Source organism: Phaenicophaeus curvirostris, chromosome 1 (assembly GCF_032191515.1).
Source record: "Phaenicophaeus curvirostris isolate KB17595 chromosome 1, BPBGC_Pcur_1.0, whole genome shotgun sequence".
Lineage (NCBI taxonomy): Eukaryota > Metazoa > Chordata > Aves > Cuculiformes > Cuculidae > Phaenicophaeus > Phaenicophaeus curvirostris.
Genome location: NC_091392.1, coordinates 46021777 through 46036399, shown reverse-complemented (window position 1 = coordinate 46036399; position 14623 = coordinate 46021777). Strand labels below are relative to the sequence as shown.

Sequence of the window (14623 nt, the reverse complement as noted above, 5' to 3'; positions counted from 1 at the left end):
GATTGAGGAAAACAAGTGACTAAATCAGGGAATTATAGCCGAAACATGGAGAAAACTGGTCAAGCCTGGCAATCAGTGGTCACCACGCATTTGGCGATGCAACAATGCAGTAATCACTGGCAAATAACACCACTGCTTCCACTGATGATATTCAGAACATTCACTACAGACAACAGTCTGTAAACATCTCACAGTGCAATTCAAAATGAAAACCATAGTTAAGGAAAACTGCTCAATTCATACATAGTTCAAATCAGGATTGCACATAGTATAAATTAGGATTTTAACCTGGACTCCAGATAATATGAGAAACTGATGCTCTGTACTACCCTAAGGAAACAATTCAAAGATTTCACTAAGTAGCCTATGTATCTCACACAGGTCATCATGTCACCTTACCTCTGCTGAAATTACAGACATCACTACAGACACACACACTTCTCCATATTTTAGAACACTTTTCACAATACACTGTAATGCACAAATTAAAAAAAAAATCTCCAAACACGCATAGCTTACCATCTACTTTCTTTTTTGATCTCAAGGTAACCTCTCTTTCCCCGAGAAACCTACACACATTTGATCAGATCAAAATTTGATTAGGCAAAAAATGTAGCTCCAAAGTGGAAGGTGTAGTCCAAAATCCAGATGCAAAACCAAATGCAAGACAGACAGTGAGGAGGTGGAGGAGAAACAAAAACATGCTGTTCCAGTTTACTAATACAAAAATATGAATAGTGTTTATAAAACCAGAACGCTCTTCTTCCTGACTACTAGACCACTATTCTCTTAATGATGAGGAAGAAAGAAATTAGTTTAAAATCTTCAGTCCTAAATTTCTGCTTCAAAATTATGGTACTTTTCAGCAAAGCAGTTGCTGACTCAAGTAAAAAGCTTAGCAAAGCTAAGCAGTAATTAAGAGATTTCATTTACAACACAATTTCACATTTGTACAGGGGAAAATGTGCTTCTTATGACATGAAATTTCCCATCACACTGAAAAGATGCATGGAGGTATAATACCATCTAAGTCTTTCATTTGTTCTGTGAAAAAAGCCATCATTTCTTATGTTAACTAAATATGCACTTGTACAAAGACAACCAATGAAGGCAAAACGTAAGAGTTAATGAATCCCACTCAGAACCAAAGAAAACTATTCTTGGTGCTTTTTAGGATCATGTATTCAAGTCCTGTTCCAAAATTCAAGTCAACAGGTGTCATGGCATTACATTCCTAGACAGTTGGAGGAAGCCTCAATGGCTCTGCAATATGCCTAACACAATTTTCTAAGTTCTACTTACAGAAATTAGAACCTAATCGGTTTACACTTTCCTACAAATCAGTGGTTTCAGTTTGCAAACCTCTGAATGTTTTGCAGATGCACACGTAAATGTATATTGAAAAATAACATATATGAGTCTCCAGTTCCTAGTCAATCAAGAACTAAGAACCTTAGGAATTGTCTACAGATCACCATTTGTTCCAAATAATTTCACAGGAGTTAAAGATGAGGACCTTAAAGATGAGAATTTTGACTATGTAACATTCCATACTTGCATCTTCACCTCAAAGGAAATTTTTCCTAATAGATCCAAAGCTTCAACAAATTTTTGGAATTTTATGTATAAACATGTGATGGAAAGTTAGATGTTTCAGTGTTTTAATTAGGTTCTTGCAGAACTTCTTCCTCCCATTTGCAGTTTAACAGCATCAAGAAATTCTACACTAACTAGGCCAAGCCTGGGTAAAGAATCTCTCCTTTATTCCAGTATTCAGTGTTTTTAAATAAATAAATATCTACGAATCCAAACCTTCAATCTACCTGCTAGCTACAGACATGCAGGGAAAAGAAAAAAAAAACCAACCTAGAAGTCTGACAGCAGTTTGGACATTCAGTGATGCTTACAGAGATGCATAAAACGCATACAGCACATCCCAATCTGCATTCTAGATGTAACAAGTAATCTAAGATACACTTTCATGCCAACCCTTAGCGAAGCAGCTTCTAGAATAGAGATATTTGTCTGCATCAAAAAGCTACTCCTGAGCCACAGAATTAGAGCAAATCCTCATATATGTATATTTGTGCTCTGCCAGTAAAACAAATAAGTCCAAAATTCTTAAGATCACAGCATCCCCTTCAGTTTTCACACCAAGTGTAAGCCATGACAAGAACATCTTGAATGAAAATTAGTTCCAAATGAAAGCAAGAATACTTAGCACCTTTCTGGTGCATTTCATCTTCCAAAAACACTTTACAAATATTAGCGTGCCAAGAGATAAAAGAACCATTGTTTCAGTGAAAGGCAGCAAGGAAAGAGGATGCAGAATTTGGCAGCAAAATGGATGGGTGGCTGGCTGATACTTTAGTTTTGCATACTATGATTTCATTCCCATCTTAGTAGCGCATCAACACAGGTTCTGCAGTACTAGAACAGCAAAGGAATACTATATCACTCTATCCTGAGAGATCCTGGTAGTCCTGGGTTACTTTCAACACTAACACTTTTCCAATTGAAATTTGTGTTGCTTTTCTTAAATTAAGACTGCAAAGATTTTTTTATTCTGTATCGCCATGAGAAAAGCTTTTATATCCTTATTGAGAGTAAAGTGGTTTTCCTTTGTTTTTTCTTTTGTGGTTCCCATTAGTGCATTTCCAAAGGCACATATGCTCAGCACAATCAAGCTGCTAGATACGAAGCCATAAAGTGTTTAAGTTTGTCCATTAAATACCCTGCTGAATTAATCTTCTTTTTTTAGGGTGGTTTGTGGCTCTTTACCCACAGCTAACAGGAAAGACTCAAGCAAAAAGATCTTTCATGAAGCATTACCTGCTACATTCATGTTCACTTGGAGTGTCTAATACTACTAATGTAGACCAATGCTAGGATGTCTACTGAGAACACCATGCCATCCAGAAGCACCACTGTATGCTTGCCAATATTCTACCACAGAAAACACTGCTAGTTGATGGATAGAGAGCTAGTATCAAAGATTAGGACTCTGACAGATCCTCATCTATATTGTTTAGTACCTCACTCACTTCGCTATTAGCAGCACTTATTTTGGTGAGATAGCTCATAGGACAAATAAAGCAAGAATGGCAAAGTTTTTCGTTTTGCTAATTAACGTTCAGCTCATCAAGGAGCCAGCTTGAAGCCATATGAACCTGGCAGAAACATTCCTGCTGGGGTTTTGAGCAGGGCCTTGAAAAATTAGGGGCTTGAACTTGATAGAGAAAGGAATAGAAGCTAGTTATAAGCAAGGGGCACAGGTTTCATGTCCTCCTGTTGTTCAGCCTAGTTCAGCAGGCTTGGTTACTAGTGGGAATTTGCATTGGGTTACTATAGTCAACTCAGATAAAAGCTCCAGTGAGCAAAAAAAACATGGAAGTTGGCTGCCAGGTCAACATTTGACAGGACTATCAAACTGAAAGCATTAGAGGGTATAATCTAACAATATCCTCAGCTAAAAGCAGAGGATTTGAAAATGGACCTGAGATAGCCTGAACAATTAGAGAGTGATTTCTCACTACAAAGATTGAAGTTGGCATTACAAGCAGCTCCTGAAAATGCTTCTCACTCTTAATAATGCTCTCTCTGGTCTGATAGAATACCAGCACTCAATCCACTAAAACTTCAACAGAAATTCCATTTTGCTCTGATTGATCAAAGATACAGTGTCCTAAAAATGATAGCTGTACCTGACTCAAAACAAAACAAACAGAACAAGCTCTTAGTGATCCAAACTGTTGCATCACGAAGTCAGATACACCTGAATACAGGTAAAGAAAACGACACAAAACCACAAGGGGAGCTGGATTTCTTGCTGTCTGTGATGAATGGCTCAGTTCCTGTCATGTTAGATACATTTCACCTTCATAAATTAACATCAAATGGCAGGTGCAGTGGGATCTGTTTCCATCCTCCTAAAGGTTTCTGTTTAGTTGGTTAAAAATACTGGTGTTATATGCTATCGTATGATTTTATTTTAGAACTGTCAAGACAAATATTGAAATGTACTTAAAATATCACATCAATTAAAATCCAATATAACCTGACAGAGAAAATGGCCTAGAATGGCCATGATTGTTTTTCAGAACTGTCCCATGTTGCTGCTTCCAGTGGATCACAACACAAGACTTTAGGGGTTTTTCTTCAAACACATTTAAAAAACAAAACTATCAACAAATAAGCCAGTCCTATTCAAATGACAAATTCTTGAGACTGAAAGTACAATATAAAAGGAAATATAAAGAAAGGAAAGTACAAACTATCAGTGTTCAAACACTTCAGCACGCTTACTTCTCTCTGTTTTGTAAGCTTTTTTGGACAAGAATGGTTTCTCACTTTGGGAATTTCAGACACTCCAGCTATGTTGGCTGACAGTGTGAAGAGTGACTTTTGATTGATGCAACTTAGCTAGCGGAAGCTGCCACAGCAGTCACAATTATATTGACAAAACCAGTGCTTTTATCTGAATTGCTTCCATCATTTCTGGAATTTTGTCTTGTATGAATAAACACGAGGAGAATAAACAAAAGGAATTACAGATCTGTATGCAGTTGTACAGCTATGATCTTGTTGACACCTCCCACTAGACCAGGGATGGTGGGATGGCTTGCATGAGTGCTGCAATGGAGGGACACGGGCTCTTTAGGAAGGACATATCAGAAAGACAAGGAGGTAGAGTCACTCTTTACATGAGAGAGGAGCTGGAATGCATGAAGCTTTGTCTGCACATGGATGATAAACTGAGATGTTATAGGTAAGGATTGAAGGATTAAAGAGCAGACCAGTATACAAAAGGTGGAAGCAGGGATGGGTAAACTGGGAGGAATACAGGGATGCTGCTTGAGCATGCAGAAAAGCAATCAGGAAAGCTAGAGCCCACCTGGAGCTGAAACTGGTGGCAGATGTAAAGAAATAAGTATCTGAACAGAGGATGTAAAGAAGATGGAATCATAGAATCCTAAAATCCTAGAATCATAGAACAACCAGGTTGGAAGAGACCCACCGGATCATCGAGTCCAACCATTCCTATCAAAATGAGTCAGATCCTTCTCAGTTTCACTGTCCCTCTGAATATCAGGAAGCATTTTTTCACTCTGACAGTGACAAAGCACTGGCACAGGTTGTCCAGAGATATTGTAGAGTCTCCCTCTTTAGAGAAACTCAAAAGCCATCTGGACATAGTCCCAGGGAACCTGCTCTAGGTGGATCTGCTTGAACAAGAGGAATGGATCAGATGACGCCTGGAGGTCCCTTCCAACTTCAACCATTCCGATTCTCTGGAAGTCCTGCTATGTCAGAAAAGTTCCAGTCACGCACCAGTGTATTGTTGTTCTGTACCACACTTCCCATTCCGTGAAGTACTGTTAAGGTACACAGAGTCTGTGTATTTGTGCTTCACCCAGCATGAAGGGAGCCTTCTCTCAACCAAGGCCCCTAGGCATTTTAGTAACATGAAAAAATAACTGCTTTCTATACTACATTTGCAATTCCACTATTTCAACAGCAAAAGCCAAGACATTTTCCCAAATCATGTTATATTCTTACACGGCAACTTAAAATATGAAAGTCTAGGAGAAAAGGAATAGAAAGAAAAAGAAGGAAGAAAAAACAGCATTAAAAAATCAACTTTGGGTCTTTCTCAACATACCAATGCCCAGTGCAGTACAAACAAAATTGAAGAGAAAAACCCAAATACAGAAAGTAAAACATATTGCAAAAATAATTATTTCAGAGAACTCTTGATACTAACTGCAAGTCCAGAAATATTTATTACTGATGTAGAATACGGTATTTTGTGGTCTGAAAGCAGAAAGGAAAGAATGCCACCAATAAAAAACTTGAAGATCTTTGGGACAAAAAAGAAGGACATCTCAAAATTTTGTTCTGCATCACACTAACCACCTTCAGACACCTGCTGAATATGGATTTACCCGAGTGCTATTTTCTCTCTCTCCTCTCCATGTCTCTTCACTCCCTTCACCCTTAACAAATTTGCCCAGCAGCACAGTGGGATACATGCCATACAAACATGGTTGTAGCCTCCTATTCAGACAGATACTGTTCCTGCCCCTGCTTATCACTGGTCAAAAATAAAATAAAATCATGTCATCAATGAAAGTGTAAAATTTTTAACCCAGACAGCATGTGTCAATAACACAGTAGAGACTCTGGTCTCCTTAATGTTCACTTACGGTGACTTCTGCTAAATGGTAGTGGACTGTGCCAGTTTCCCCTCTCAAGGTTCTTAGCGCCACCTGGACATAGATAAAACTCCATGTATTTAAAGAACATTAACCTACAGCCTTTAAAGACCAAGCTACATTTGTTTACGCCTTCCAAGATTCTCCTGTTTCCTTCTCCTTTATATGTTGTACTAGTTTCTATTTTTGAGAAGTAAAACACGCTTTTTTCTTCTTTTGCTTACAACAAAGACTGTCTGTAAATTCTATCACAATAAGTTTATTTTGTCATTTATTCAATTGTCATTTAACTTTTCTTTTTTGGTTTAAGATACATAGATGTTCAGTATATTTACAGAAAACTAATTGTTATATGCCGACTATCATCAGGGACTTGGGCTGTTCATCCAAGGCACAACTATATTAAGCAATAGTTCTTGCTAAAGTCAGTGGGGTTTTCACATGCTTAGAGCGTAGGACAGTGACTCATTCAGGAAACCAGAGTTCTGCTCTTTGCTTTTTTACTAACCGCTCATGCAGCTTTGTCAAATCACTTCACCTGTAGTGTATCAGTTTATCTTCCTACAGTGTCATCTTCTTCACTCTTACCTGCTCTGTGAAGCACTCAAGAACCTATGGATTTATTTCCACAACGCGCCTGACACTAGAGAATTGGCAAAGTTACTCTGCATATGAAAAATGCCATCAATTTCAGTTCTTTACATACTAGTGGCACAACATTACTATTTCTGTTCATCCTGATGAAGAAAAAATGTTGAGAACATATTTCTTCTCGGTCCCATTCACCAAAGCAGCGGACACTGGCAGTATGAAGAAGTTGAGATTTTATATTCAGCTGCCCCAGCAAGGCATCCAAAAGAAAGGGGCAAGGCTCTGGGTAACAGCAGTGAAGATGTAAATTTCAAGTTTGATAACCACTTTGCAAGGCAGGACTGTGCATGGTTCTCCACTGTCCACACCAGCTGGAAAGTGACCTGATTTTGGCCACACAGGAATCATTCCCAAAGGATGCCTTTAAATGGGAAGGAGGTGTTCCAGCAAATGAAGGACCCGCACCACTAATCTATACAGCGTGAGTCTGAACGACCTCAGAAGTTTGTAGAAGCTGCTATTTAAACTCAGCATCCTTTAAGCTGCGCTAGTGCTATAATGAGAACAAGAGAGTAGGGAGGCAGAATGCAATGTTTCTAAGGAAATGCAGTAACTTAAGCCATACTCTCCTCTTCAAAACTAAGGTCTGACAGCAATGATGGAAGGATTTGAATTTATTCTTTTACACATTGCTTCTTCATTAAAGTCATCTGAACTGCAAGATGATTGTTGGACAATGAGTTTGACAGTTACATCTGAAGTGTACATTTGCCTGTACATTTTATTGTTACTCTCTGAGGTAATAGCACAGACAAAATTATTGGTCTCACTGCATTCCAGATAGTATTCTGAAAAACTTAACAAAAAAAACAAGTACAAAATCCTCCCTTTCTTTCCCATCACCAAATGGTTTGGTTTAGCCGCTAGCAAGTCCTGTCTTCCAGTGGACTCAATATTAGTACTGTTTTTTTCCCCTTTTTCTCCATTTGTAGCATCCCACATTTTGTCGACTTGGGACAAACTAAAAGCTTCTACCATTTCTTTAAACTGATTAGTTTTTTGCTTCATGGAAGTTAATGTCAACATGCAAATTTACTAGTAAAAACTGCTTACAACATTTTCACCAACAGATTTCAACTACTTGGAAGAGTCACTGAAGAGGAACAGATTTCTGATAAATGTAGTTGATATTAAAGAGCTCTGGAAGACTACGATAAAAGACATCAGTTATAAGGTATTTCAATAATAACACTATAAAATGTCCACATTTACAGAGTTCTCACTCTTCAGTTCTCCAATTCTCTACTTTGATAAAATAGCATCTAGTTGTATGGTACGCTAAACACTGAAGCATCCAAACATACTGATAACTGTACCCTTTTAAAGGGGTAAGAGCCATCTTTATCTTATTTAAGAATTCACAAGCACATCAGCCAATATTTTATCTCAGAGGACTTGTCTTAAATGAATGATAACTTCCCTGTGTTTAAATCTGAGTCACGCTCTAGAACTAGTCTTAAGATTGAAAAAAGATGGAACTACAGAAATACAGAATTTAACTGCTGCTTGCAGAGCCTCAGAGCAGAGCCTAAGAGCTAACATCAGTCCATATCCCATTAAAAAAACAGGAAGCCTAGAAGTCCCTTCTGTGAAAGCTAATATTATTAAGAAAAACATGATATAAAGAACATATATTTGGGGATTTAATAATGCTAGAATCACTGGGTTTCATTTCTTATTTCTATCCAATGGCACGCACTTTTCTAGTATCTTTGGCCTGAAGTATATTGAATTAAGCAGATTCATACACTTAAGTCCAGTAATTTCTGAACATAAGATTCAATTTGTAATATTGATTAGCAGCAGCATTAACTAAAGAAAGAAGGAAAACCAATCACCAATGGGATTTGTACTGAGATAGCTGAGGTTCAGGGGCACAGATAGGAATTTGGAGAGAGGAAGAAAGTGAACCCAGTCAGGAGGAGCTGAGTTGAGAAACTTGAGTATCAGCTGGAAACTTCACCTCAGCTGAACAGTTCCCAGTTCTTCTTGCTCCCTCCATTTCACCATTCAGTAACAATTTTTACTCCAGGAAGGCAAGTATTCTTTTCTCCAAATAGACAAATCCATTCCCAAGTCCCTAAACAGGTACTAAAGTCCATCTAAAAGTTGCAAGAAAGCAAAGAATTTCATATTTATTTTTTTTTTAAATATCAGATTTCACAGTTCCTTTCCTCTGTTCCTCTGCCCTTTTGCTCCCCTCCTCCCTCCCAAAAAAAAAGCAGAATCCTTCATTCTGTTTTTAAATGAAGACTGCTCAATAACATACTTCCATAGTTTTCCCCTAGTCATAAGTCTTAGCTGTCAAACATGTACCAGGAGATAAAAGCCAAAAGCTAATGATACAACTGAAATGACAGCATTCTGCATGTAAGTATCAAATTGTGGTAGAGCACCTATTGAAAGATGCAACTGAAAGTGACAACTCAACTTCCCGGCAAGTTTTAAGCAGGAGAAAATTTCTGTTGAAGGAAGCAGGGGGTTCTGAGAAAGCTCTATTTTTGCTGAAGGTAAGTTTTCTTGTAAAAGTGAAACAGTGCCAGAAGGTGAAAAGCAGGTTTAAACTTCTGTGAGTGTGGTCTTAATCTAACAACACTATGGTTCTGGTGTTAGCCCTGCTACTCGCAGTTTTGCCAAACAGCAGCAGATCAAAGATTGTCACCATCTCTATCATTTTCACAGATACCTGGGAAAAGAATAAAGCCATCCACTGTTAACTTATGTGACCCTTGACTAGCTGCCCCTCAGGCAGCATGCACGGGGGATGAGTCAACATGTGCAACATGTGCAACTATCTCCTGAAGACAGAAAACTGGCATAGACATGGAGTAATAGAAATGACTCATCAGTACTCAGATATTCATGGGAGAAGAGTAGAGTAGCGGTAGCATTTATCCCCTCAAAACAGTTATCAAGAGATTGGAGGTGTAAGGACAGGGAACTCTTTTCTTTAAAGAGTCATCTATTTCTTTTTAGTATTTTCAAGCATAACTATCTTACGTGCAGGTCAGTGAGGAAGACTGCATTCTGCATGCACCATATGAAATTTCCAGCTTCCTCCATCATCAGGCTTAAGTGATTAGATCTGGCTTTTTGCTGTAGCAGTGGATAGACATTGCTAGGGTTCTTCGTGCCAATTTTAAGTGTAGCTTTTACCCAGCTAACTCCATTGTTATAGAAATAGTAGCTATACCCCAGAAAGAACAGTATTGCTGATACTACTGTAAGCACTGTTAGATCAGACCTAGTCTGATCTGCAAATTATAAAAGGTAATGGAACTCTTCTACACAGTTTGCTTCTAATTCTGACACAGACAACACTTAAACAAGGATTCCAGACTTGGCAGTTTTGCTCCAGTACCAAGGCCAGGATAATCCTTTCTAGCAATTTTCTCCTTGATTTCTGAGCCACCAAATTCTGTATAAAATAGAATTTGTTATCAGCTGCTCCCCTTAAACAGCCATGCACTGAACAAGCTTTGACAAGACGTGGGACAGACCTTCAAATACCGAGCCAAAGACAGTCATGAATCCCTACAAGGTAAAAAGCTCATTTCTTAACCCGTAACTTCAGGTGGGTGTACCACAAAGAAGAGAAAAGTAGTGACCCAATGAAAAAGCAAAGAAAGGAAAAGTAAAATTATATTCTTCGATGGCAGTTCTCAATCTCCAGATATTAAATTATGCAAGGTGTGGGATAATGAACTATAATTGTTTTTTAACACCATCATTTACTACAAAAAGAAAGATAAGCCAAACCCAGGCACCTAACAGAGCAAAATTGTGCTTGTGGTTGTATGTGTATATTTCCTTACACAAAACTACCCTTCAGAAAGATCTTTAGCCTCAGTATTAAGCAAGTAACCAATACAGCTAACTCTGGAGAGAGTGGAAACAAACTCAAGAAGAATGACCAGCTGTCAATTTATCCACTTCTCATGCAAGTCTTTATAGTAATGTTATCAGTACACATAGGTTATTGCAAATATGGATACATCATAAATCTTACAACCTTAAAAAGGATGTATTTTTAATTTATTCTAACACAGATGATGAAAGGTCTTCAATCAAAAGCTAGCAAGAGCTCATTAACATAGGCTTTCAACATAGGCTTTTCTGGATCCAGAAAAGCACTCCCATCAATGTTGATAGAAGTTTGCATGCAGATCAAGTCTAGGATATAGTGCAAAGACTTCATAGCCAGGTTATGAATTTTGCCCATTATTAACCTTCAGTTTATAAACATCAGGCAAAATGGCTTGGATTTTGTTGGCTTTGTGTATGTGTGTGTCTTTTTAAGATTGCTCTTATAAAGACACACATACTAAAAAGAAATCAGACAGAGGATGGAAGTATTCCAGTAAGGGTCTATTGACAACTGATTGTTCGTTACAAGTAAAAACAATAAATACACATTTAAGCAAGAAATAGTCACACAACTAATAGTTTGGAGAATTGTTCCTTCAAAATCATTACATTTAAGAACACTTCAGCAATTTAAGTGCACATGGGAGGTGTCTAGTTCTACCAGTTCTTCTAAAATAATTCATTCAGAAAGAATACTACTTTTGCTAATATTAAGTCCTACACACTACAATTTCAGCAGATCAAACCTCTGACAGATCTTGATGTTGCCAACAGGCATGAAGTCATTCACCACAGCTCTGCACTTTGGCTTTCTGAGGACTCTACTGTGGAATTCCTGCAAATTCAATAGCTGCCACAGAGAATTCAATGTGTTAGTAATACTACTTTCATTGCTCCTTTCAAAGAAAGCCTGCACATATTTCTCCAGACCTGAGAAAACTTACTATCATTTTACATCATCTGTACAGAGAAGGAAAACAGTTGTCATGAATATTTCAGATATTAAAATAAATCTATATATATTGCTAGATACTGCCATCCAAATAGCTCCAAGCTATGCTTTCCTTTCCAGTAACTGACAAGGGTGTATGTACTTTGAACAGGAAAGATGCAACACAATATAAATAAAAACCTGCAAAAATTAAACATCGACAGGATGGAGAAAAGGAACTTGCTACCACAGCGGGCAATTAAAAGAAAAAAAATAAAGAAAAAAGAAAAAACAACCTACCAATCCAATTATCCATCAGAGACTCTGCAGTTACTGCGGCTTCTACATGACTTGCAGCCTTGCTGATCAAGGGCCGTCACAGGACACCTAAGCAGTAAGAATTTCACATCTCAAACTTGGAATACTTATCAGCAATTTTCAGTTTTCGAGAAGACTAGGGATACCTGTTCCATCTGGTAATTTCTCCAATTCAAAAAAATGCAACACAGTGAGGGTTTTGAGGGAGCGGTTTTCTGTTAACTTGTTCTGATCTTACACGTAAACTAAGCTTTGATAACCTATCTCTATTTGCAGCAGGGAGCAGAATGACTTTGTTAAAAGATTCCCCCAGCCCTGAACTCATCAACTGAGTTTACATATGAATTTTTTCCTCTAAGTTTACAGTATAATGACGGAGCTCTATAAGGAAAAAAGCTTTCATTTCATGCATCCTATTACAATAGTCTCTACATTTGCACCACTGAAGGGGGGGTTAAAATCAACCCAAACTAGACCCTATAGTGTACCTTTGCAGGAGTCTAAAGAATATTTGGCAAATCACCAAATACTCTGCTGTTTTGTACGAAGCTAGCTTTTTTTTTTTAGTAAAAGACATAGCCATTTATAGAAACTGCAGGAAGACAAGACAACCTCTTAATCCATCTATCAAATTTCTCACTGTTTCTACTTCTGAACAAGTTAAAAAAAATAACTGTTGTACAAAGAAAACTAATCTGTATCCAGAATATTTCATTAACTGAAACATGCTGACCTGTTGGCAATTGCCAGGTCTGGTTTTAATTTGGTACTTTGTTTAGAATCGTGCTTTCTGTTCCTTCTACCACTGCATTTGTATTAAAAAAAAAAAGTTAACACTGTTTAAAAGATGTTTGACTCTTTGTAATTTCCATCCTGGCATCCACACCTTCCAGAATACGTAAGTGACAATCAGTGCTGTGAAAACGTTTCCTGTAGTAATATTAAGAGTGTTATTAAAAAAAAAAAAAAACAGTATAAGATACACACAAAAAGGTAAGACCCTGCAACAACTGTTCAGATGCCTCCTCTGGCTACTGTTCAGTTAAAATAAATGGATGTTGGGAAAAAAAAGTAGGCTTTATCTGCCGTCTAGCAGTACCCCTGTTCCGAGTTGAACTCAGCAGCAGAAGACATCGCACGCAGGTGAAAAAAACAAAGATTGCTCGTCTGATGCTTTACAAAGAAGAGAGATCACTGGCTTTCCGAAAACAAGAAACACCGGGCACAGCAGAAGAGGAAGGAATCTCTCCACTAAGTGTTACGTAAGGCATCCTCAAACTTCATGTCACCTCCACCGAGGCCGCAAGTTGCTGTTTTCCCCCCTCGGTGAGCAGGGATTGATGGTCTAAATGACACCGCTCGGGAACGGGGGGGGACAGCCGGAGCTCCTCTTCGCAGAGGAGCCGGTCCCGGGCCGAGGGCTGCTGGGGGGGCGCCGGGGGGACCGGGAAGCCCCCCTCCCGGCCGCCGCGTCCCAGCCGAACTCCAGCTTCGCCCCGAGCTGCCGTCGGGTCCCGTCCCGGCTGCGTCCCCGCGGCTGGAGCCCCCGGGGAGCGGCAAAGCACCGCGGCCGGAGGAGGAACGAGCGGACCCGGGAGGGGAACGGCGTGCGAACCACGCGGAGTTAACCCCCCTCGGCCGAGGGAGCGCGGCGACGCGACCCTCCGGGCCGGGGGAGCGACCAGCGCGCCTCCGCCCGAGCATCCCTCCAACTCCGCGGCTGATGGGGATTAAAATCCAGGAAGATAAAAAAAATACACACACACACACACCCCCGCTCCCTTCCCCGGGCTGCTGGAAGGGAGACACTCACCGATTGTTACTCGCCCTCCCCCTCCCCGCGCCTCTAAAGCGGCAGCGACCCGACCCCGCACTTACCTCCGCCGGGACGGGCGCTCCCCGCGCGCCTCCCCCCGCGCCTCCGGGCGGGCAGCGGCTCCGCTCCTCCGCGGGACAGGGAGGACGGCGGCGGGGAAGGTCCCCGCTCTTCCCGGGGAGGTGGCCGCCTCCTCCCGCCCCTCTCCTCGCTCCGTGGCCTCGCCGCCCGGCGGAGCAGCCCCTCCGTCCCGCTCGCCTCGCCGCGCGCCGGGAGGACCCGGGGGGCGACGGGGGATTCCGCCGGGGGGGGGGGGGGGGCCTCCTGCGCTGCCCCCGGGGCCTCTCCGCGGCCTGCCGGGCGCCGAGCAGCCCCGGGAAGGTCAACGGCCCCGCGGAGCCGGGCGCCGAGAGGCTCCCCCCGGCCCCGCCGCCGCTACGGCCGCCGCCGGCCCGGCCTCAGCGGCCGCTGGGTGCCGCGCTCCGCCCGCTCCGTGCCGCTGCCCGGCGGCCGCCTCCGAGTGCCAGGCTGCCCCCTTCCCTTTCCTTCGTTCCTTCCTTCCTTCCTTCCTTCCTTCCTTGCCTCCCACCCCTTCCCCGCCGCCGGGCTCCCTCCGGTGCCAGGCTGCCCCCCTGCGGGTCTCGCCGCCCAGGCTGCCCTGAGCGAGAGCGGCTGCCGCCCCGCTCCGAGGGTGCCGGGGCGCTCGGCACCGCTCAGCCCCGGGCTCAGCTGCAGCGACTGTGTGTCTGTGTCATGTCTGTGCATGGGCGGGCGGAGGCGCGGCGCCGAGGCGGAGCCAGCCCGCTCGCACGCCGCCCAGCGACG

General features: G+C 41.4%; 1 protein-coding gene across 1 annotated transcript in view; it reads right to left on the bottom strand.

The window, feature by feature from the left end:
- Positions 1-14025, bottom strand: part of LARGE1 (LARGE xylosyl- and glucuronyltransferase 1) — a 283680-nt gene extending 269655 nt beyond the window's left edge. Inside the window, exon 1 of the mRNA XM_069857011.1 lies at positions 13861-14025. The gene's annotated coding sequence lies outside the window, so the exon portion shown is untranslated. The remainder of the gene's footprint in view (positions 1-13860) is intronic.
- Between the last annotated feature and the right edge of the window lie 598 nt (positions 14026-14623).